Consider the following 23,543-nt stretch of genomic DNA (forward strand, 5'->3'; position numbering starts at 1 on the left):
GTGCATCTGTAGGCATGAAGGTGGTCTGCAAACAGCAAAACTCTCTCCACCACCCCCCGCCCCCCCCCCACACCCAAGTGCCTTCTGTTATTAGACATTTCAACCCTGGGATAAAGATACTGGCTATCTACTCTTTCTGTGCCCCCCAAACTTATAAGGCTTTGTCACATCTCCCCTCTCTCCTCACTCTAGAGAAAGCAACCCCAAGGCTGTCCAGCCTCTCCTATCAATAAATGCCCTCTGATCCAGGCATCATGTAGGTAACCTCTTTTGCATCCTCTCTAAAGCCTCAACATCCTTATAAAGGGGTGACCAGAACTGAATTAAAGTACTGTAGATGTTGCCTAACAAGAGTTTTAAAAAGCTGAAATGTAACTTCTGACTTGAACTCATTGCTGTGGCTAATGGAGGCAAGCATGATATATTCCTTCCTTACCACCCTACGTTCTGATAAAGGGTGTCGGCCTGAACTGTCAACTCTTTATTTATCTTCATAGATGCTGCCTGGCCTGTTGAGTTCTTCCGGCATTTTCTGTGCTTTGCCTTGGATTTCCAGCATCTGCAGACTTTCTCGTTTTGTGACCTTATCACCCTATGTAGCTACATTCAGGGAGCTGTGGACTTGGATACCCAAATCCCTCTGCACATCTACACTGTGAAGGGGCCTCTTCATTGTACTGTCTCTGTACCTTTGACTTCCCAAAGTGCAATATTTCATATTGTCCAGTTTAGACTCCATCTGCCACTTATCCAACTGTATCTGCAACTGATCTATATCCGGCAGAATATGCTGCCAGTCTTCAGCACTATCCACAACACCACCAATCTTCATTTGATCTACAAATTTACTAACCCACCCATCTACATTTCTATCCAGGTCATTTTGTTTATATTTATTTATTGAGATAACAGCACAGAATGGGCTCTTCCAGCCTTTCGAGCCACGTTGCCCAGCAACCCCCGATTTTTAACCCTAACCTAATTACAGGACAATCTATAATGACCAATTAACCTGCCAACTGACACATTTTTGGACTGTGGGATGAAACCTTACAGGCAATGGCAAGAACTGAACCTGGGTCGCTGCTATTCTAAAGTATTGTGCTAACTATCACAAACAGCAGATGTCCCGTATGGGTCACTGCAGAATGCCATGAGTCACAGACATCAGTCTGAATAAGTCCCATCGACCTGCTATGAGAAGCAAAGTATGAATCCAAATAGTTCACAATGCATCTTAAAATTTTGGATGACCCTCCCATAACAAACCTTGTTGAATGCCTTACTTAGCATCCACAGCTCTACCTTCATCATTCATTTTGTCACCTCCTTAAAAAATTCAGTCAAGTTAGGAAGACACAACTTGCCCAGCGCAAAGTTATGCCGACTGTCCCCAGTTAGGCCGTGGCCTTCCAATTGCTCATAAATCCTATCCCTAAGAATGCTCTCTAATAACTTCCTTACCACTAATGTGAGAGCCACCTTGCTATAGTTTCCAGGATTATCTCTGTTTTCTTTCTTGAATATGGAACAAATTTAGCTATTTGCTAGTACCCTGGCTAGGGAGGAGATGAAGATATTGATCAAGGCCCCAGCAATCTCAACCCTTGCCTCTCTCAATAATCCGGGCTATATCCCATCAGGCCTTGGAGACTTGTCCACCTTAATGTTCTTTAAGATACCGAACACTGCCTCCTTTATCTCAAAATGCCCCAGCAAATTCGCATCTGCACAGTGTTCCTCGATGTCTCAGTAGCTACTAGGGGTGTCTGCAGGATAACCTCAAAGTGATGGCAGCTCTCATATTTTTGAGTTTACCCATATAGACTCAGTGAATGAGCCATCCATTATGTCCCTCTAAGTGCAGCTGTGGATATTAATAATGCAACACCCACCCCTTTCTAACATGCACCTCTTTATCTTTTCTAAAACATTGAAACCCTTAAACGTTAGACATCAATTCCTGTTGCGCTGTCAACCAAGACTTTTTATGTTCTCATCATCCATGTTGTCTTCCATGCTATATGCTCATCACCCTTATCCACGATACTCCTAGCATTAGAATGCTCACATCTCATCCTGTCCGTCCCGTTGTATGTATCATCTTGCTCCTGCCTATTCATCCTGGTCATGACGTTACCTTCATTTGCTCCATTTTCTGACCTGGTTCCTAACCTCCTGTTAAACTAGTTTAAACCCTCCTCTGTAGCACTCATGAACCTGCTGACCAGTATATGGGTTCCCCTCCAGTTAAGTTGCAATTTACTTCTCTTGTACAGGTAACCCCTACCCCAGAAAAGGTTTAGTGATCCAAGAACCTGAGATCATGCTTTGCACCAGTTCTTCAGCTACACATTCATTGACACTGATTGGGGGACTAATTTTGTCAAACGGCAGGACATCTCAGTGGGCTGCCCATTCCAATTCAACTTACTGTTTCCATTGTGACGTTTGTCTATAGCCTCCTCTGTTGACTTAATTAGGGCATACTGAGGTTGAAGTCCACTATTCTCTCCTATCACATTTGTTCTTCAGTTCTTTACCTCTTCTCCCTATCCCCTCCCAGCTTCTTACGTTATATCTCCCCTTCCTCACCACCCACATTTCCCCTCACCTCGTTTTACCTACCACCTGCCAGCTTGTACTCTTCCCCTCCTCCACCTTTTTATTCCGGCTTCTGCCTCTTCCTTTCCAGTCCCCCTGAAGTATCATCTGTTTTTTCCTCTCCATTGATGCTGTCTGGCCTGTTGAGTTCCTCCACTGTTTTGTGGGTGTTGCTTAGGATTTCCAGCATCTGAAAAAAATCTCTCCTGTATTCTGCATGCTGTTATTGTTTTACCTTGCATCGCCTCAATGCACTACTGTAATGAATTGATTACTAAAAAAGGTTTTTCATTGTACCAAGGTGCAGGTCATAGTAATAAACCAATTTACCAAAAGCTGGTACTCATTCCCAGGCACCAAGACTCATTCCTAGACTGGTGAGGAACAGCACAGAAGACGGCCATACCGCTGGCCCTTGTGGCTATGACTTTTGCTATGACACCAGCAGAAGACTAAAGTCCCTCTGCCAAAAGATACCGGGCCACCCACTTGTTCCTCATCTGCCTGCTCTTGTTGCCTGGAAAGGCGTTACACCTTTTCCAAGGTGGGAAAGGGGGTCGGTGAGCTTGAGGCTGTGAGGCTGGGTGAAACTGCAGAAGAGCAGTCAGCAGCTGGAGGTCGGTACCGGAATTTCAGATGCTGCCTCCCGCAGTGCAGACTTTGTGAGTTGTATACCTGTTTATCAGCAGCAATGAACCTCTGCATTCGAATTTTGATTCTCTGGTACAGTATTGAATGTGAGTTCGTTGCATTAGAATGTTGTTTGGTATGAATGGCAATGAATCACAACAACCCACAGGGTTAATGGAAAAAGCTCCAATATTAAGAGCGTAATCAAATTAGTTGCGACTCACTAATTCCATTGTTGTCATTAAGAGCAATGTATTGCTAAGTGCTGTAATGTAAATCCACAGACGGATGTGGATTTGCTTTTTCCAGACTGAAGTAAAATCTCTTAAGCTTGATGGTTTGACTGTGATTCAGGGTAAGCAGGCATTTGAAATCTAATTTTATTTTACTTTCTGTGGTTCACTTTCCATCAGCCCAGTGCAATACAGAATGTCAACAACCCTTTTCTGGCCCATGGTATTTATTACCTTACACAAAAATATTCTGGTTCGGCTTGGATAGGCAGAAAGACTCAAACTATAAATATCTGCTTAGAACTAAAAAACTTTGGTTATTAGGACAGAATAGCAAACATTAAAGCCCCTGCGTGAACCCTTCTTGTGCATCACACCTCCCACTTGATCCGTGGTGCAGTTCACGACCAGCCCATTGGTGAGGCCTCAATGAACTATCCCCAAGCCCCCTCCCGCCGAACGCTCAATTTCATACCCTCTCCGCTGATATGGAACTCTGCAGTAAATGGACCAACACATAGCACCAGCTCAAGCCACAGAATCAGAGCCAGTCATCACTTGTCAATCATTTACCACGAGTCCTACCCCTGTATTCACCTAATTTTAATGATCCCACAGTAGTATTGCAATCTCATGGTTCTACTCCCATAGTGTAATCAAAGCTCTTGCAGCCAGTTCTGTTATGTACAAAGGCCACTGTAGTGGTGTGGACATTCAACAAGCACAAAGATTACACCTTTACAATACAGCATTGGCAGAGATGTGAATACAAAAGTACACAATTTGGTGACTGGCATGTGAAGATGCAAAGAAAATCATCAAGAACCTTAAAAGCTTCTTTTTACATTGTCTATCAATGATTTAGATTATGGATTAAATGGTTTTATGGCTAAGTTTGTGGATGACACCAAGATAGGTGGAGGAGCAGGAAGTGTTGAAGAAACGGAAAGGTTGCAGAGAGACTTGGTCAGTTTAGGAGAGTGGGCAAAGAAATGGCAGATGAGATACAATGTTGAGAAATGTACGGTTGTACACTTTGGAAGAAGAAGTAATCGGGCAGATTATTATTTAGATGGGGAGAAAATTCAAAAATTGGACGTGCAAAGGGACTTGGGGGGCCTCGGGCTGGATACCCTAAAGGTTAACCACCGGGTTGGATCGGCAGTAAGGAAAGCGAATGCTATGTTGGCATTCATTTCAAGAGGAATAGTGTATAAGAGTAAGGAGGTGTTGATGAGGCTCTATGGGGCACTGGTGAGATCTCATTTGGAATACTGTGTGCAGTTTTGGGCCCCCCCCCCATCAAAGAAAGGATGTTCTGATGTTGGAGAGAGTGCAGAGAAGATTTACTAGGATGATTCCTGGAATGCAGGGGCTAACATATGAGGAGCGTCTGTTGGCTCTTGGACTGTATTCATTAGAGTATAGAAGAATGAGGGGGGATCTCATAGAAACATTTCGAATGTTGAAAGGGTTGGACAGAGTAGATGTGGAAAGGCTGTTTCCCTTGGTGGGTAAATCCAGGACAAGAGGCCATAGTCTTAGAATTGGAGGGTACCCATTTAAAACAGAGATGGGGAGAAAATTTTTTAGCCAGATGGTTGTGGATTTATGGAATTTGTTGCCACATACAGCTGTGGAGGCCCGATCATTGAGGGTGTTCAAGGAGGAGATTGATAGGTATCTAATTAGTCAGGGTATCAAGGGATATGGGGAAAAAAGCTGGAAACTGGAACTAGGTGGGAGAATAGTTTAGCTCATGGTGGAGTGGCGGAGCAGACTCAATGGGCTGAATGGCCTACTCCTGCTCCTTTGTCTTGTGATCTTGTGAAATTTTACAACATGCGTACACTGATCCCAAAAGATTTTATTTGAGGAGTTTTTTTCTTGGTCTTCTATTTCTGTTATGCTTCTGTTTTCACTTAGTTAGCCTGTGACTCATTGGGTATGGAGTTTAATTTTTATTACTTCACTTTGTGGGATATGACCCTTATTCATTGCCTTTTCTTTATAGCCCTTGAGAAGGTGGTGCCAAGCAATCTAAAGAAGGTACTTTAAGAATGTTGGTAGAAGTTCCAAGATTAGGACAAAAGCCAGACAGACAACTTGGAAGTTAAGAAGCCGTTGTATTCACATTGCTGCCCTTGTCTTCATTAATGGAAGTAGTCAAAGGGATCAGAGGTGTGGAAAGTGCTGTAAGAGAACCCAAGATATATCTTAGAAATAGTCCATTCTGCAGCCATTGTGTGGTGATGTAGAGGTAGTGAATGTTTCAGATTGAAGGTGAGGTGCCAGACGAATGGGCTATTTGTTCTTGTGGTATGAAATACACACATGTTGTTGAAACTGAGCTCAAGCATGCAGATTTAAAGAGGGTTTTCGATCATGTTTGAGTTGCCTTCTCCGTCTCAGAAAGGCCTTGTTTAGTTAAAATGCTATCATACTCTTCTAATCATAGATTTATATGGCTGGTTCGGTTAAATTCTTGGCTGAAGTTGGCTCGTGGGTTGCTGCTGATAGAATGGTTTGCGATAGTAATGCTATTGAATGTTAAAGGTAAACAGTTGACTGACTGTCTTGTGGGAGGTAGTCTTCTCTGGCATGTCAGTGACATAAGCATTACTTCCCTGTGTTCATTATGGAACATTCATCTTCCATAAGGGGAGAAAAGATGAAATATGAAGATAACCTAGCCAGAAACATCACAGAGAATACCAAAAGTTCTTCAGGTAAATAAAGAGTAAAAGAGAGGTGAGAGAGGATCTTGGGCTGCTGGTAAATAATGCTGGAGAGGTAGTAATGGAAGGCAAAGAAATGGTGGACAAACTTAGCAAGTATTTTACATCAGTTCACAGTGGACGACACCAGCAGTATGCTAGAAATTTCAGAGTGTCGGAGGGGCAGAAATGAGTGTAGTTGCTATTACTAAGGAGAAGGTGCTTGGGAAACTGAAAGGTCTGAAGGTAGATTAGTCATCTGGACCAGATAGGCTATACCCCAGGGTTCTGAAGGAGGTAGCTGAAGAGATTGTTGAGGCATTAGTGTTGATCTTTCAAGAATCAGTAGATTCTGGAATGGTTCCAGTAGACTGGAAAATTGGGAAGATGTTGGAGTGCATTATTAAGGATGCAGTTTTGTGGTATCAGGAGGTGCATGACAAAGTGGGCCAAAATTAGCACCGTTTCCTTAAGGGGAAATCTTACATGACAAATCTGTTGGAATTCTTTGAGGAAATAACAGATAGGGTAGACAAAGTATGGGGGTTGGAGTCAGCGGACGTTCACTTGGATTTTCAGAAGACCTTTGACAAGGTGCTACACATGAGGCTGCATAACAACAGAACAGCCCATGGTATTATAGGAAAGATACTAGCATGGATAGAAGATAGGGTGATTGGCAGGAGTCGAAAGGGCCTATTCTGGTTGGCTGCTGGTGACAAGTGGTGTTCTGCAGGGTTGGCATTGCTTTTCATATTATTTGTCAATAATTTGGATGATGAAATTGGGGGCTTTGTGGCCAAGTTTGCAGTTGACATGAAGATAGGTGGGGGGCGGGTAGTGTTGAAGCAAGGAGTCTGCAGAAGGACTTGGGTAGATTGGGAGAATGGGCAAGGAAGTAGCAGAGGGAATGTAGTGTAGGGAAGTATATGGTCATGCACTTTGGTCGAAGGACTAAAGGTGTAAACTTTTAAATGGTGAGAAAATTCAAAAATCTCAGGTGCAAAGGGACTTGGGAGTCCTCATGCAGGATTCCCTAAAGGTTAACTTGCAGGCTGAGTCTGTGATAAAGAAAGCAAATACAATGTTAGCATCCATTTCGAGAGGTCTAGAATATAAGAGCAATGATGTGACGCTGAAGCTTTATAAGACATTGGTCAGGCCACAGGTGGAGTGTTGTGAGCAGTTTTTGGCCACTTATCTAAGAAAATGTGTGCTAGCATTGGAGAAGGTCTGAAGGAGGTTGTGAATTTTTCATTCCCATTTACTGATCATATCCTAGCATTCCCTTGTGTTTTTTAAACTCTGACTTTAAAAGCTTTCAAAAGTATGCCTGCGTCACTACCAGCGACACTGATAGAGGCAGATACGATAGGGTCTTATAAGAGACTCTTAGATAGGTACATGGGGCTTAGAAAAATAGAGGGCCATGCAGTAGGGAAATTCTAGGCAGTTTTTAGAGTAGGTTACATGGTCGGCACAGCATTGTGGGCCAAACAGCCTATATATAATGTGCTGTAGATTTCTATGTTCTATTAACACTTTTTAAGAACAGTTACAAAGACACAGCTCTAAGAAAAAAAAGTCCAGCTTTATCTTTGTCTTATGGGTGACCCCCTAATTTTAAACAGTGATCCCTAGTTCAAGAACATGTCTCAAAAGGAAACATTCTCTCCTCAACTAAGTGCCAAGGCTACTCAGATCTTGTATGGTTCAATCAAGTTCCTTCTAATTCTTTCAATCTTAAGTGGATCTAAGTTGACCCTGTCCAAAATTTCCTCCAAATTGACCTGTTCATTCTGGTTATCATTGTGTTAAATCGTCTTTGAACTGCTTCCAAAACATTAACATCCTTCCTTTCAAAGTTCAAGATAAATTTATTATCAAAGTACATATTTTGATGTACTGAGATTCATTTTGAGATTCATTTCAATGCTGAGATTTATTTTCCTTTTGGGCATTCACAGTAAATACAAGAAATATAATAGTATAATTGAAAGGCTGCCCCCAACAGTGCAGACAAAAGACAACAAAATGTGCAAATACAAAAAGAAATAATAATTACTAGTATTATTTTTCTTCCAAGAAACAGAGGGGTTTTTTTGTGGCAATATAGGACCAGGTCGTTAACACAAAAAAAAAATCAAAATTACATAATAAAAGACCAAACAAATTAGAAGACATTAAATGCAGAAAATGCCAAGAGAAACTACAAACAATCCAACACATTACAGGATCCTGCAGCAGTTTAACTCAATCTGATTACTTACACGGGCACAATCAAGTAGCAATCATTATTCATCAAAATCTTGCTTTAAGATACAAACTCATAAAAAGACACCATACCTTATTATAAATATAATCCTTATCCAGTTTTAGAGTCTGAGTCCTACAAATTATATTACGACCAATCGATTATTGCAGATAGGACAATCCATAATAACTGCCAAGATACAATATTAAGGGTAAACAAGCAAGAACAACTTGCTTTATAGATATAACCATTCCAAGCATACATAACTTACAGAAATCAATAAGTCAAAAACACCAGAAATATGCTGAATTAAAAGAGGAAATTGAAAGACAGTGAGATATGAACAGTGTATGCATTGTCCTATTAGTAATATCTACAACTGGTATCATCCCAAAGTTGCAACATAATAGCATTAAACAATTGGGCCTACACAGCAATACTTATGTAAATCTCTAGAAAGCTACAATACTAAACACCATTAGCATTGTCGGATAGTTTGTTGCAATCGAGAAATCGTTGCGCTTGGTAATGCCTGTACCGCAGGTTTTACCAGCTTGAGCTGAAAAATAAATAAATATACAACAATAATAAAAAGAAAATTGCAATAAATATCAAGACTATGAGGTGAAGAGTTCTTGAAAGTGAGTCTATAGGTTGTGGGAACAGTTCAGTGATGGTGCGAATGAAGTTGAGTAAAGTTATCCTCTCTGGTTCAAGATCCTGATGGTAGAGGTGTAATAACTATTCCTGAACCTGCTGGTGTGCATCCTGAGGCTCCTGTACCACCTTCCTAATGGCAGCAGCGAGAAGAGAGCATGGCCTGGATGGAGGGGGTTCCTGATGCTGTTTTCCAGTGACAGTATTCCGTGTAGATGTGCTCGGTGGTGTGGAGGGCTTTACCTGTGATGGACTGGGCCATATCCACTACTTTTTGTAGGCTTTTCCGTTCAAGGATATAGTTTCCATACCAGGCTGTGATGCATCCAATCAGTATACTCACTACCACACATCTATAGAAGTTTGCCAAAGTTTTGGATGATATGTCAAATCTTTGCAAACTTCAAAGAAAGTTGAGGCGCTGCTGTGCTTTTGTTGTAATGACCCTTGCTTGCTGAACTCATGACGGATGCTCTAATACAACACCGAAGAATTTAAAGTTGCTGACCCTCTCCACTGACCACTGAACCACTGATTTCCTTTAATAAGGGAAATAATAAGGACACCATGGTAGCATAGGAGTTAGGGCGACACTGTAGCAGCTCGGGATGTTCTGGAGTTCAATTCCAGCGCTGTTCCGTAAAGAGTTTCAATACGTCATCCCGTGGAATGCATGGGATTTCCCCGGGTGCTCCGGTTTCCTCCCACAGTCCAAAGACGTATCAGGTAGGTTAATTGGCCATTTTAAATTGTCCAGTGATTAGTGTAGGGTTTATCAGGGTTGTGGGGTTGCTGGGGTGGTGTGGCTGGAATGACCAGAAGGGCCTACTCCTCACCGTATTGTGACATTTACTCGGCTGAGGCCCGTTCTGGCTACTCCAGTCTTTGTGTCTGTGGACTCATGTTTATTCTGAATGTCATCTGCTCACTTTGTTGTTTGTACAATTTCTCTTTCTCTCTCTCTGCACATTGGGTATTTGATGATCTTCTCTATTTCAATAGGTTCTTTTGCAATTTGTTTGTTTTGTGGCTGCCTGTAAGGAGATGAATCTCAAGGTTGTATAATGTATGCATACTTTGATAATAAATGTACTTTGAACTTTAAATATGTAATAAATACTGTATCCAGTACATCAGATGAAGTTTCAGAAAGACATGGAATTGAAGCATATCCACATTTTTCGTTCAATTTCCCAGCTTTAATTGATAACATCTTACTCATTCACGGTATTGGCATTCTGGACTTTGGTGAATTAGGCAATAGGACAATCAGACTGCTCTGCGTCTCAGCTCAGCGGTCTTTCACTATGTTGACAGTTTTATTCAATTTTCCAAGTTTGTATCTTATTCTCCATTTGCCAGCTATCCAACCCAATCAAGTTGTCTCACTCTGTTATGTCCTCTTCACAGCTTGTTTTCCCACCTATGTCTGTGTTATCAGCAAATTTTGCAACCACATCTATAGTCTTTTCAAATCACTTCTATAAATTGCTAAAAAGTTGTGAACCCACCACCACCAAGTATTTATGTTTGTTCTCTTCCCTCTCCAGCAGAAATTTTTCTAATTGAGCCAATGTGTTATCTCCAATACTGTGAGCTTATGTTTTCTAATGATCTTTGATACTGCTGCTTATCAGATGCTTTTGTAATCTTAATACATCCATTGTTTCCCCTTTATCCCCAGCACAGGTTACTTCAATAAACAGATTAAACATGATTTCCCTTTTACAAAACTTTGTCTGATTACCCTCCATTGCTCTATGAACTCTGCTTTATTTAAAGACTGGCTTCTAATAATTTTATTGTGAAAGATGTTAAGATAACTCTCTGCATTTTCCTGATCTGTCTCTCTTTATAAAGGAGAAAAGCTAGATTTGTTTTTTCCAGTGTAATGGATCCTTAAAGAAATTTTGGGAAATTAAAACCAATACATCAAATACCTTGTATACTAATATTGATAAAGGACAGCTAAAGTCTGAGGTTGAAGACCTTTCATCAGAATTTATAGTTTTCAATTTAAATTTGAGCTGTGTGTATTCCTTTTTGCACAATGTGGCCTGATCTAACTATTTCGAGCATTTTCTGTTATTATTTCTGTCATCTTTGTCCCCCCTCAGTAGAAGAGATTGTGTGTTTGGGACATGTGGTTGGAGGGTGGGAGGGGACTGAGAGTGGTTCAGCTGGAGTGTTCAAAGACATATTTAACTTCTCACTGCTGGAGTTGGAGGTTACCACCTGCTTTAAAAGGGCATCAATTCATGCCGGTGCCCAAGAAGAGCAGGGTGAGCTGCCTGAACAACCGTCATTCAGTAGCACTCATATCTGGTCAGATGACGTGCTTTGAGAGGTTGGTCATGGCTAGAATTGACTCCTGCATGCGCAAGGACATTCACCCACTGCAATTTGCCTACGACCACAACAAATCTACAGGCTCTGTACTCTGCCATAGATGATATGGACAACAACTATAACTACATCAGCTGCTGTTTTATCAATCAGTGCCGATCAATAATAACATCTCCTTGCTGATGATCAATACAGGCACACCTCAAGGATGCATGCTAAGCCCACTATTCTACTCTCTCTATAGCTCAAGCGCCATGAATAAATTCATCAATGATACAATTTTTGGCAGAGTCTCAGATGGTGCTGAGGAGGCTTACAGGAATGAGATAGATTAACTGGTTGAGTGGTGTTGCAGTAACAATCTTGCACTTAATGTCAGCAAAACCAAGGAGTTGATTGTGGACTTCAAGAAGGGGAAGTGGAGGGAACACACAACAGGTTTCATCGAGGAGTCAGTACTGGAAGGGAAGAGCAACTTCCAAGTTCCTGGATGTCAGCATCTTAGAGGATTTATCCTGGACCCTACAATTTGATGCAATCATGAAGAAGGCATGCCAGCAGCCATACTTCATTAGGAGTCTGAGGTGATTTGGTATATTACTAAAGGGTCTAGCAAATTTCTAGCGATGTACCGTGGAGAACATGCTGACTGGTTGCATCACCACCGGGTATGGAGGCTCCAAGGCACAAGATCAAAAGAGGCTGCAGAGGGTTGTAGACTTGGCCAGATCCATCACAGGTACAACCCTCCCCAGCATCAAGGACGCTGCCTCAAGAAGGTGGCATCTGTCATTAAGGGCCCTTACATCCATGACATGTCTTCTTCTCATTACTACACTTAACAATGAGATACAGGAGCCTGAGAGGCACTCTCAACATTTTAGAAACAGATTCTTCCCCTCCACCATCAATATCTCTGAACGTTCCATGAACTTCTAAACACTACCTCACTATTTCTCTTTGGCACTATTTATTTTTTATATTGTAACTTATGGTGGCCAATTCTCTAATAACTATTTGCAGTTAAGTAATTGTGAATATTTATTCGAAATTATCAGAGGGCTGGATAGTATAGGTCTTTCATTTTCTATACTAGCTGTGAATTCTCCATTTTCCATTCTTGGCATTGCTGTGAAATTCAAGTTCCAGTTGAAGAGTTTCATCAAATTTAGTTTGGAGTGCAAGTCCCAAAAGCTCTTCCTCTCCAGCAACCCCACCCGCACCCCCATCCCACCACCCCACCTCCCCCCCATCCCGCCACCCCACCTCCCCAAGTAATTCTGCTGGTCAGCCACAGCCACTTAACCATTGGAGATGCCTTATGCTGCTTGGGCCATGATGACTTAGCCGTCCATCTGAAGACAGCACCAGACTGTACTGAAGGAAACAATCATGGTCCTGACATCTCAAGACAATGGAATTTCTTCCCCAATAGGATTTCTTTGCTTCTATCTTGAGCGTATGTTTCATGCACACCCATTAAAACTTTGCAGAAGAATTCTGGTTTCAGAGGCACCTCAGTACAAACTGTGTTACTGCAATGAAATATTGATTCAATTTTAAATGGTGCTGTTGTGGGAAATATTAACTGCGTTCTTCCTTTTAAGTGGCTTGTATCATTTGATGCTGTTGATATCACAGTCTAATAGTCCTTTAATATTCTTTGTTTCCTGTTATTATTCCCTGTTGGCTTTTCAACAGAAGCGATTGCCAATATCTTGGAGCAAACACTTGAAAATTACAAGGGGTAAGATGCTTCTTGCAGTATCATGTTAAACAGATACCTGAAACTGTAAACACTTCGAGAGAGTTTATATTCTTAGTCTGCAAGTTTAAATGGGTTCAAGTAATCATACCCCAGTTGTCATATTTTTTTTTAAATTGAAGCTTTTCACTACTGTATAGAAAGGCCACAATCAAGTTACCGTAGTTCATTCTCTTCCCTGCCCACCCCTGCCTCTCACAAATATTAGCTAGTTCCATGTTTCCAGCTCAATGCATGCATAGTTTTACCTGATTATTGACCTCACATCCTGTCTTTCATTATGCTGACTGATCAACAAGGTTCAACTGGGTTTAAATCTTTTAACTTCTCCAGAGAAATCAGTTGTTGGAAAGGAGAAGCTCGGGCTAAATGGAAGAAGGATGTTCGGCACTGAGATTTTTCAAAGAGCCATGATTGTGCAAAGCTTTTCGAACTGCTTTCTCTAGTCCTAAATAATTTCCAGATATGATCTTCAACTGCTGCAGGTAGCCAGATTTTGTCTCCCATACTTCAAGTGATGCTGATGTAATTCTATCTGCAGTTGTTTCCACATACTCCACTTAGCAGCTGGTAGTGGTAGACTCTGCCCGGCAACCACCTGCAGTGCTGCAGAGATGAATTACATCTTCGGCAACAACACGACGCTTCTGTACCCGCGCCCCCCCAGAAGCAACGCCAGTGCTGGCCTGAATTCTACCGGGCTGAAGCTGAAACAATGCGCTAAGAAGAGCTCAGCTGAGGAACTGAACTCGCAACAGAATGAAGTGGAGTCCACACGTTGGCAGGCGCTGCTGGCGTTTTTTACCCGTAGGCACTACTTTATTGACTGTATTTCTGCAGGTGGCAGCTGTACTCAGGTAAGTTCCATTAACTGGTCAATCTACATCTCTGGTAATGAAAATGTAAGTGCAATCATTTGGAAGGCTAATGTATGGTAGAAAATGTTTCATGGGGTGGGGGGCTGTTGTAGAACTTGTTCTTTTCCCTTACTCTTTGCCTACGTTGCACATTTATAAGTCACCCCGAAAACCTTGTCTGATTTTTAGTTTTCAGCTGTGACGCACACAGAGACAAGGAGCTTTTCTGTGTCCAACATATATGAATGAAATGGTCTCCGATAAACGCTTGGATTTTTGTTTGCTCTCTCCTTTCTTCCTGAACAATATCTGTCACTGTTAGTGAATTAAATTGTGTTCTCAAATGGTGCTCAAGTAAATGCCCTTATTGTTTCAGATTGGGTTTCATTTTGATGGTCTTTGTATTTCAACAAATCTATTAGACTTGCTCATGCACTCCTTTAATGCACTATGTAATTACATATTTAGTTTGCATTTATTCAGGATACAAATCATTAAAGTTCTATCTAAATGGTAATGGCATCGAAGATTACCTTGATATTATTGCAGATACCTTGCTGCTGTTTTTGAATTTTGCTCTTTTCAAAATTTCTCTGCAGCAGAATCATGTTGTATATCATACCCCTTTATAGCAATGTGTGTAAATCAGGGATGACAGCTAGCACAATTGTGGCAGCTGTTTGGCTGAAGGTTCTTTTCTGTTTGCAAAATTAATGATGAATATTTTATTAAGTTGCAGTGCCTCCCAGAATAGGTTTAAAGTTAAATGCGAAAACAATGATTTTAGTCCAGTCTAAAGGTGCTTTCACACTGCAGCATAAGGCTATTTTAGATGCAGTTTGGGTTCCAACCAGACAGAACCGTGGTCACATTGCTCAGCTTCTACCTGCTTGGAAAGTTAATCTTGTTAACTTCTGCCTGCCTGGAAAAGTAACAATCCCTTTTGACTTGGGTTCTGCCTGTAATGGCAGATCTAACACTTAAAATCTGAAGATTGCTGGGAATATTTGCTTTCACTGTAAATTAAATTGAGCTTGTTAAGTGTCCAGTGTGATCAAATAAATGTCTCCAAGAAGACCTGAGAGTCTTAGCAGGATTATTAAGTAAAAACGATTCTGAGATGTACTCTGGGTCCAGACCATTAAGAGCTTTAAAAACAAATAAGAGCACTTCAAAATGAATTTTTAACTGAAATCCAGATTTTTAAAATAGATTTGGTATATCTATTGTGAAAAACCAAATTTGTCAAGACCACCTTTTGTTTTATACTAAGGTTAAATTAACTATTGTCATTATCTCACAGTTTAGTGTTATTGCAAAATAGAAATTGCTTTACTCCTACACTAACTAGGACGTACAGTGTTTCTAAATGATTGAGGGATTATGCAATGAAATTAAAGTTGATATTTCTAACTCTGCCAAAATAACTCTCAAAGTATTTGTACCATTCAAATACACTTCTACACCTGTATATTTTATTTTGGTATGTTGCTTCCATAGTATTGATAAAGTTAGACTTGCCTATTGATTATGAAACTGCTTGCCTTTGAAAATGTTTTACAACAATCTGTTTTAATAATATTAATAGTAACTTTATTTACAGAGCACTGTTCAGACATGATATAGTTCAAAGTGCTTTACAATGTACAAACATGAAAATAAAGTGAGAAATAAAAATAAATTTGAAATAAAAGACAAAAAGACGTTAGGTAAAAGGAAGTTTAGATAAATCAGTTTTGAGTTGGTCTTTAACATTGTCAACTGAGTCTGCATTCTTGATAGTTTTAAGTATTGAATTCCCCAGTTCAGCACATAGTTTAATAAAAACTGACTTGCCAGTTCTCTTTTGAGGGAGATTGTTTAGATTTAAGATACTGGCAAATGAAAGCCTGAGATCTCGAGCACGAGTATCAAACTAAAACAATTCTGCAATATACTCTGGCCTCAGACCATTAAGAGCTTTAAAAACAAATAAGAGAACTTTAAAATGAGTTCTTTAATATAAAGGAAGCCAATGCAGGTTAGATAGCGCCAGAGTGAAATGTTCCCTCATCCTGGTCTGGCAGTGGCATTCTGAATGAGTTGAAGTTTGTCAGTCGATTACTTTGGAAGGCCAGTAAGAAGTGTTTTGCAGTAATCTAGTCCATTTGATATAAAGGCATGAATTCGTTTTTTGGCAGCATTTCGTGACAGTTACAAATGCACTTTTGCGATATCTCTAAAGTGTATAAATGCTGCTCTGGTCACTTTCTTTATGTGGGATTTGAACATTCAAATCTAAATCAAGGATAACACTCAGGCTAGTTAGTTCTGATTTTACATGGGAAGCCAAGTTATGACGAAGTTTATCTCTTTTCGCTTTGGGACAAACCAAAAGTATTTCAGATTTATCTTCATTTAGTTTGAGGAAATTATTGTTCATCCGTTGTTAATTGGAGCCATACCAGAAGTCAGAAAAGATAGGGTGTTATCATCATCAGGCTCAAATGAGTGTGTCATATGAACCACTGTGGAAATCAAGTATGCTCTCTAATGATGTCTCCTAAGGAGAGCATGTATAAGGAGAAGAATAGGGGACCAAGCCAGTTTCATTGAGCGACACCAAAACATATATTGTCCCTCTTAGAAAATTGGTTTTCTTTCCAAGATAGATGAATGAAACCAATTAAGAGCACTTTATGCATTTTAAGTTCCAATTGTTTCTTTTATCCGAAAGATCCAAAAAATTACTTGGTAGCGTTTAAGTTTTCCAAGTTCAACCTGTGAAGGTTCATTCTTTCTCTTCATGCACTGATGTTTAGGAATGCAGCTTTACTGTACTGGAAGGAAGTCTGTAGTCACTATTGTTGGATTTCTATAATGGGTGTGGCATTGGTAGCAATGCCATTAAAGTAAATTTTTTAAACTTAATTGAAAGTTTGAGGGTCTGTGAGTTTTCTCTTATTTGACATCTATGAATATTGCTGGAATGTTTTATTGCATAGAGGGAAGTGTTATTCTAGATTCATTTTCAGTTTGAACAGGCCAGTGTAGTTGCGCTTTGTGTTAGAGAAATTTGCCTTGTTGACTGATCTTGCTCCTTAAAGGAACTCACAGTATAACAGTTTTTTGGATCCTCGTATAAAAGGGATCCCATCCTCGTCGCCAGAACTGTTAGAGAAGTTACTCAAACACACCATTCGGACAGGTCAGATTTTGAAGTAAAGAGAGCTTTATTCACGATATCGTAGGATGTAGAACCGCTATCAGTGGGCTCTGAGTTGTGAATAATACAGAGAGCACATCTCCTTTTATACATGTACCTCGATTGCAAAAGCAAAGTCTGTTCTATTCCCTTGTGAATTACGAAAGATTAGCTAGGTTCACATGCCGTTCTCTTGGGATAAACTATACCCATAGCAACAGCCAAAGTTTAAAAAATAATCAGTCTTGTGTATGAGTCTGTATTAACAGAGACAGTTCGTCTCATATCTTTGAGGCTAATTCTTACAAGATAATCTACTGCAAGTATTTATTCTAAGAATTGTATCTGCTAAAAGCCAGGATCATTTCTATAACAAGCTCAGCTGCAAACTGGTTTCCATACTTGAAGAGCCAATATTAACCCTTTATCTATCAAAATCTTTAACTCACAATCTTTTCTTCCTCACTTTGATTCCTTTCACTTGGGAAATTCCACTCATTTGGCATTTCATTTGGTGCTCATTTTTTAGTTTCACTGTTTAGCTGCCACTGTATATAAAGTAGCAATTTTGTGAACTAGGCAGAACATGATTTCAGGGCATGGCGTAGCTTACCCCTTCCACCCCTCAAGCCTCTGTTAATTTTAATAAGATAAATCTCCGTAATTTTAAAATTCTGCTTTGCACTCAGTGGATAAACCTGAGCATTTGTGGGAGGAGGGTTTACGGTCACGGACCATCAGACTGGCAATGTAAAGGAAATTAGGGTGTGGTCATCGTTGGGAGGTATTCGTGGTTAAGGAAGGTTTCTTGTCAGGTTTCTACGTAGAGCCCAGTGAGCCATTAATATTTTAAGTTGACTTTTCGATTTTTAAAAATCACCATAGAAAATATCGTATCTGAATGCAAAGCAGCTTGGTATGGCAAGTGCACTGCCCAAGACCTCAAGTAATTGCAGAGAGTTGTGATCACAGCCCAGCCTATTACAAACCACCATTACCAAATAAATAACTCCTCCCACCCTGGTCATTTTCTTTTCTTCCCTCTTGGGCAGAGTTAAAAAGGTTGGGAGCATGAGGGAGGATTCTATCCCACCATTATGTCTCTTGCTTTCCCAGTCACTTTGTCTTGGCCTTTGTACTCTATTTGCGTAATTGCACCACACACTTTCTCTGCAAGTTCCACAATATGTTCTGGATTCTGTTTTCTTTCTGATACCTCTGTTAAACTATATAGGTCATAATCTGTCTGGATTCTGTGCAAAGCAAAAGCTTTACCCTGTATCTCAGTAAGTGTGATAATAGTAAACTAATAGAGCAATATTAAACCACAAACTGATTACCTACCCATCTCAGCCCAGGTCCTTCTGAGCTAACAGCTTGTGATAATGTTGACAGAAAATAGTGGCTTCAAATTCCACAGCTGAGGCTCAAGCACATTGACTCAAAGGTATACCAAGGTTTTAGAATCAGGTTCATTATAAGTATTGAAAAAGTTTGTGAATCTTTGGCAATTACCAGTTTTTCTGCATTAATTACTCATAAAAAGTGGTCTGATCTTCACTGAGTCACAATAATAGGCCAGCACAATCTGCCTAAACTAATAACGCGGGAACAGTTGTACTTCTTGTCGTCAATTACAGTCTAGGTTCAAAAAAGTACGTGAACCTCTGGGGTAAGGCCTTCTACAAAAGCTATTTGGAGTCAGCTGTTGCAATCAATGAAATGAGATTGGACGTGTGGGTTGTAGAGGCCCCCTACGTGTTTTTCTCAAGAAAGATGTAGTTATGTGACCCGTGCCTTGACCAAACCAATTTTAAGAGGACCTTCAAAGAAGAATTGTAGGGATGCATGATACTGGAAAAGGCTACAAAAATATTTCTAAAGACTTGAGTTTGCAAAAGACCAGAGTTTGCAAAAGACCACCTGGGTGTTCCACAGCACTTCTGGGACAATGTTCTGTGGGCAGATGAGACAAAGGTTGAACTTTTTTGGCAGAAATGCACACTGCTATGTTTGGAGGGAAAGGGCGCTGCACACCACAACCTCATCCCAACTGTGAAGTTTGGTGGAAGGAGCATCACGGTTTGGGGCTACTTTGCTGCCTCAGGGCCTAGACAGCTTGCAATTGTAGAGGGAACAATGAATTCAAAATTGTATCAAAACATTTTACAGGAGAATGTCAGAGTAGTGGTCTATCACCTGAAGCTTAGTAGAAATTGGATGATGCAACAAGACAATGATCTGAAAGACGAGTAAATCAACAACAGAATTGTTTAAAAAGAAAATCGTATTTTGGAATGGCCAAGTCAGAGTCCAGAGCCTTAATTGTGATACTGTGGCATGAATTGAATTGAATTGACTTTTTTTCTTACATCCTTCACATGTATGAGGAGTAAAAATCTTTACGTTACGTCTCTGTCTGAATGTGCAACATCTCCTTCTGAATGAACATGACCTGAAGAGGGCTGTTTTTGCAAGCTATCCAAGAAATATTGATGAACTGAAACAGTATGGAGGAACGGTCTAAAATTCCTCATCGTCGTTGTGTAAGTCTGATCAGCAGCTACTGGAAACATTTGGTGGAGGTTATTGCTGCTAAAGGAGGTTCTGCCAGTTATTAAATACATGGGCTCACATACTTTTTCCAGCCTGGACTGTGAATGATTAAACGTTATGTTTAATAAAGACATGAGAAGTACAATTGTTTGTGCGTTATTAGTTTACGTGAGTTAGTGTTTGTTTATTATTGTAACTTGAAGATCAGACAACATTTTGTTAGTAATTAATGCAGAAAACTAGGTAATTGCAAAGGGTTCACAAACTTTTCTTGCAACTGTTTTTGGCAGTGCAGTTCAGGATATAAAAATTACAGTAAGCACAGTAAATTAATAAATAATGTCTGCCAAGCTGTTCATGTTGACCACGGTAAAATGTTGAGCAAGGGTAAGAAAGTTATCCCACTTTTATAAATATCCATCCTTCCATTACTGAAACAGGCCTTACCCCTGTTATTTTATTGTGAATAAACAGACTACATTTTCCTATACTTGGTATTTCAGTGAATTTGAAGCAGTTTGGATTAGCCTGAAAAATAAGTGAAAAATTTTATATAAGTTCAAGTCTTATTCAACATACCTTCTGTTCCACATAAAGCCAACACGAAGCAGTTTCATTCAATCCCTTGTACCAGCAAAATAACATCACTGGACTTTGTCGTTTGAATTTTGAGTAGTTCATCTGGTCTGGTAAATGCCATCTTCTTAGGATTGCAGTCTGATTCTCATCTGGGGTTGCCAACTGTCCCGTATTAGCTGGGACATCCCGTATATTGGTCAAAATTGGTTTGTCACATACGGGACCATCCTTGTCCCATATTTCCCCAGCTAAGGTAGAGCGTTCCTATGAAACCGTTCGTAAGCCGAAGAAGCGTTACCATTAATTTATATGGGAAAAATTTTTGAGCGTTCCCAGACCCAAAAAATAACCTACCAAATCATACCAAATAACACTAACATACAGTAAAAGCAGGAATGTTATGATAAATACACAACCTATATAAAGTAGAAATAATGTATGTACAGTGTAGTTTCACTTAACAGATTGGGAAGATTTAGCCAAAACTGATTTGTAGAAAAAAAATCGGCATGTATACACATGCGCACATCACGCATGCGCACATAGGTGCCCACGCGAGGCTTCATGGTCATGGTAGTCTTTTTCAGGGTAAGCACAAGTGTCCTGTATTTGACTGCTACTTTTGTCCCTTATTTGGAAGTGAGAAAGTTGGCAACCCTAGTCTCATCAGTCACTCACATTGAAGTATGTGACTAAAATTAAGTAGTAATGTTTTTAGGTAACTTGTTCTAGTTCACAATCTCTAGTGAACCTAAAGGATTAAAGGATAGAAGTAGATTAAAAGATACAATATTCAAAAGCATTACCACAAGAACTAAATATTTGGTGGTTTATCTAACCACGAAACCTAAAAGGAAGATAAAGCCATCAGAACTTTATTTCAATGCAGACAAGTCCATGAGTTTAGCTTGGGCAGTTTCTCCCACAGGAGTACAGTAGAAACAACTGTTTGGATTCCTTCCGCACTTTTCCTTGGGTGGCCTGCAAAACCTCATCCCATCCCTGGGTCAGATGAGTATAAAGCCAGTTTATTTTCTGTTCAGTGTAGCTGGCAATTATCCTGTTTCTTCTGATGTGTTTGTGAGACCAAATTGCATGCATTTTTTTCATTTGCACTTGGGTTTTCAATCATTTTTATTCATAAAAAGAACTTCAGTGTTACGAGTGCTATTTAGGACTGTGCAGTGATGCAGAATTAGTGCTGCTGTTTCAGAGCTTCAGAAATGCAGGTAAAATGCAGAAAAAAAGCTGGAGAAACTCAGCAGATCAGGCAGTATCTGTGGAGAGGTGTGGAGGGGCCACTGCACAGGACTGGAAAACGCTGCAGAGGGTTGCAAACTCAGCCTGCTCCACCATGGGCACTGGCCTCCCCAGCATCAGGACACCATCAAAAGGTGATGCCTCAAAAAGATGGCATCCATCATTAAGGACCTCCATCACCCAGGAGATGCCCTCTTCTTATTGCTACCATGAAGGAGATGGTACAGGAAGTCTGAAGACACACACACCCAATGTTTCAGGAACATCATCTTCCCCTCTACCATCAGATTTCTGAATGGAAAATGAACCTATGAGTACTTTCTCTGTATTTTTAACTCTTTTGCACTACTTAATTTAATTTTTATATGTACTTCTTATTGTAAATCGCATTTTTGTATTACTATGTATTGCAAAACAACAAATTTCATGATATATGCCAGTGATATCAAACCTGATTCTGATTCGCTTAAGTTATTTTGGAGTATATCATAAGCTACAAAAGAACTCTCAGAGGTAGCCGAGTGAAGCAGCCACTGGCTATGGATGAAGAGGAGTGACACCAGCTGGGCCCTAAAATGACCCATGTGTGAAGGCTGGGACACCAAGTCACACTGTTGAGCCCTCTGGAGTTGTAATAGGCTTAAATTGATGAAACATCTAAGAAGGGGGGTGCCCACCTGATGACCCCTGGGAGGCATCTCCCACCCACTAAGCCCCACCTCAAGATCTCTATGCACTGACCTGAGTTAGAATCTGCTTATCAAAGGGATTGAAACATCTAGTCCTATGAGCTCAAACTATGCAAAGCAGACAATTTTTTCCAATGTTGCTATGATTAGATTCAGAAGAGAAACTAGCCTTTTGCCTACCAGATCTGCAATGGTCAAGAAGGACTCATTTGCATTAATCCTAATTTTCCTCTTCCAACCCTATTAACTGCTCCAACACTAGCTCTTCAATCCGCAATTTGCTTGCCAACAATTTTCAGCAGGGGCTATTAATCAAAGCTATTTAACCCACCCAACTGCATTTTTGCACAAGGGAAGGGCTGCACCCCATGCAGACAGAGGAAGAATGTGCAAACTGTACACACATAGCACCTGAAGTCTGATTCTTCATCTCCAGCCCTGATGAAGTGTCTTGGCCTGAAATGTTGACTGTTTATTCCTCTCCATAGATACTGCCTGACCTGCTGAGTTTCTCCAGCATTTTGTGCATTTTACTCTGAATTTCTGAGGCTCTGAAATAGCACCAATTCTGCATTACTGCAGTCCTAAGTAGCATTTGTTACACTGATTAAATAAGGCATATTAAATAAAAGACCATTTTTATCCACCACCTGGGAGGCCCTGCAATACCTCCCCACATTTACACTGTGAAAACTGGCTCCCCTATCCCAAAAATAAGATGATAAACCATGGTACACCTGTAGAATTTTGCGAGTGTCTTTAGTGGTATACCAATTCCACCTCAAACTCCTGATGAAATATAGGCACTGTCGTGCCTCCTTAAAGTATAAGATTGGTGAACTGCAAATGTAAGAGGTTCTAAAAAGCTTTTAGGTGTGGTTTGGGTTTTGTGTGGCGCGCTACCAGGTTCAGGAGCAGTTGTTGCCCTGCAGCCATCGCATTCCTGGACCAGCTTCACTTGCCTCAGCGCAGAGTTGGCACAGCAGCCGGTAGACTCACTTTCAGGGACTCTGCAGCTCATGTTCTATGTATTATTCGTCTGTTTCTTTTATTAGTTGAATAATCTGTCCTCTTTTACACATTGGATGTTCGTCGGTCTTTGTTGTTGTGTGGTTTTTCATGGATTTTATTGTGTTTCCTTGTTGTGTGGCTGTCTGAAAGAAGAAGAAGCTCAAGGCTGTATATGGTGCTTCAAAGTTCAAATTTATTATC

The 23,543-nt window shown here is 40.4% G+C and overlaps 1 protein-coding gene across 6 annotated transcripts in view; it reads left to right on the top strand.

Moving 5' to 3' along the window:
- Positions 1-23,543, top strand: part of LOC140196247 (disks large homolog 1) — a 485,196-nt gene that overhangs the window by 221,523 nt on the left and 240,130 nt on the right. Inside the window, exon 1 of one of the 6 annotated variants that reach the window (XM_072255114.1) lies at positions 3,199-3,266. The exons of the other annotated variants lie outside the window; for them this stretch is intronic. The gene's annotated coding sequence lies outside the window, so the exon portion shown is untranslated. Of the gene's footprint in view, positions 1-3,198; positions 3,267-23,543 lie in introns of those variants that run through there. 6 annotated transcript variants of the gene reach the window in all.

This window comes from Mobula birostris, chromosome 4 (genome assembly GCF_030028105.1).
Source record: "Mobula birostris isolate sMobBir1 chromosome 4, sMobBir1.hap1, whole genome shotgun sequence".
NCBI lineage: Eukaryota > Metazoa > Chordata > Chondrichthyes > Myliobatiformes > Myliobatidae > Mobula > Mobula birostris.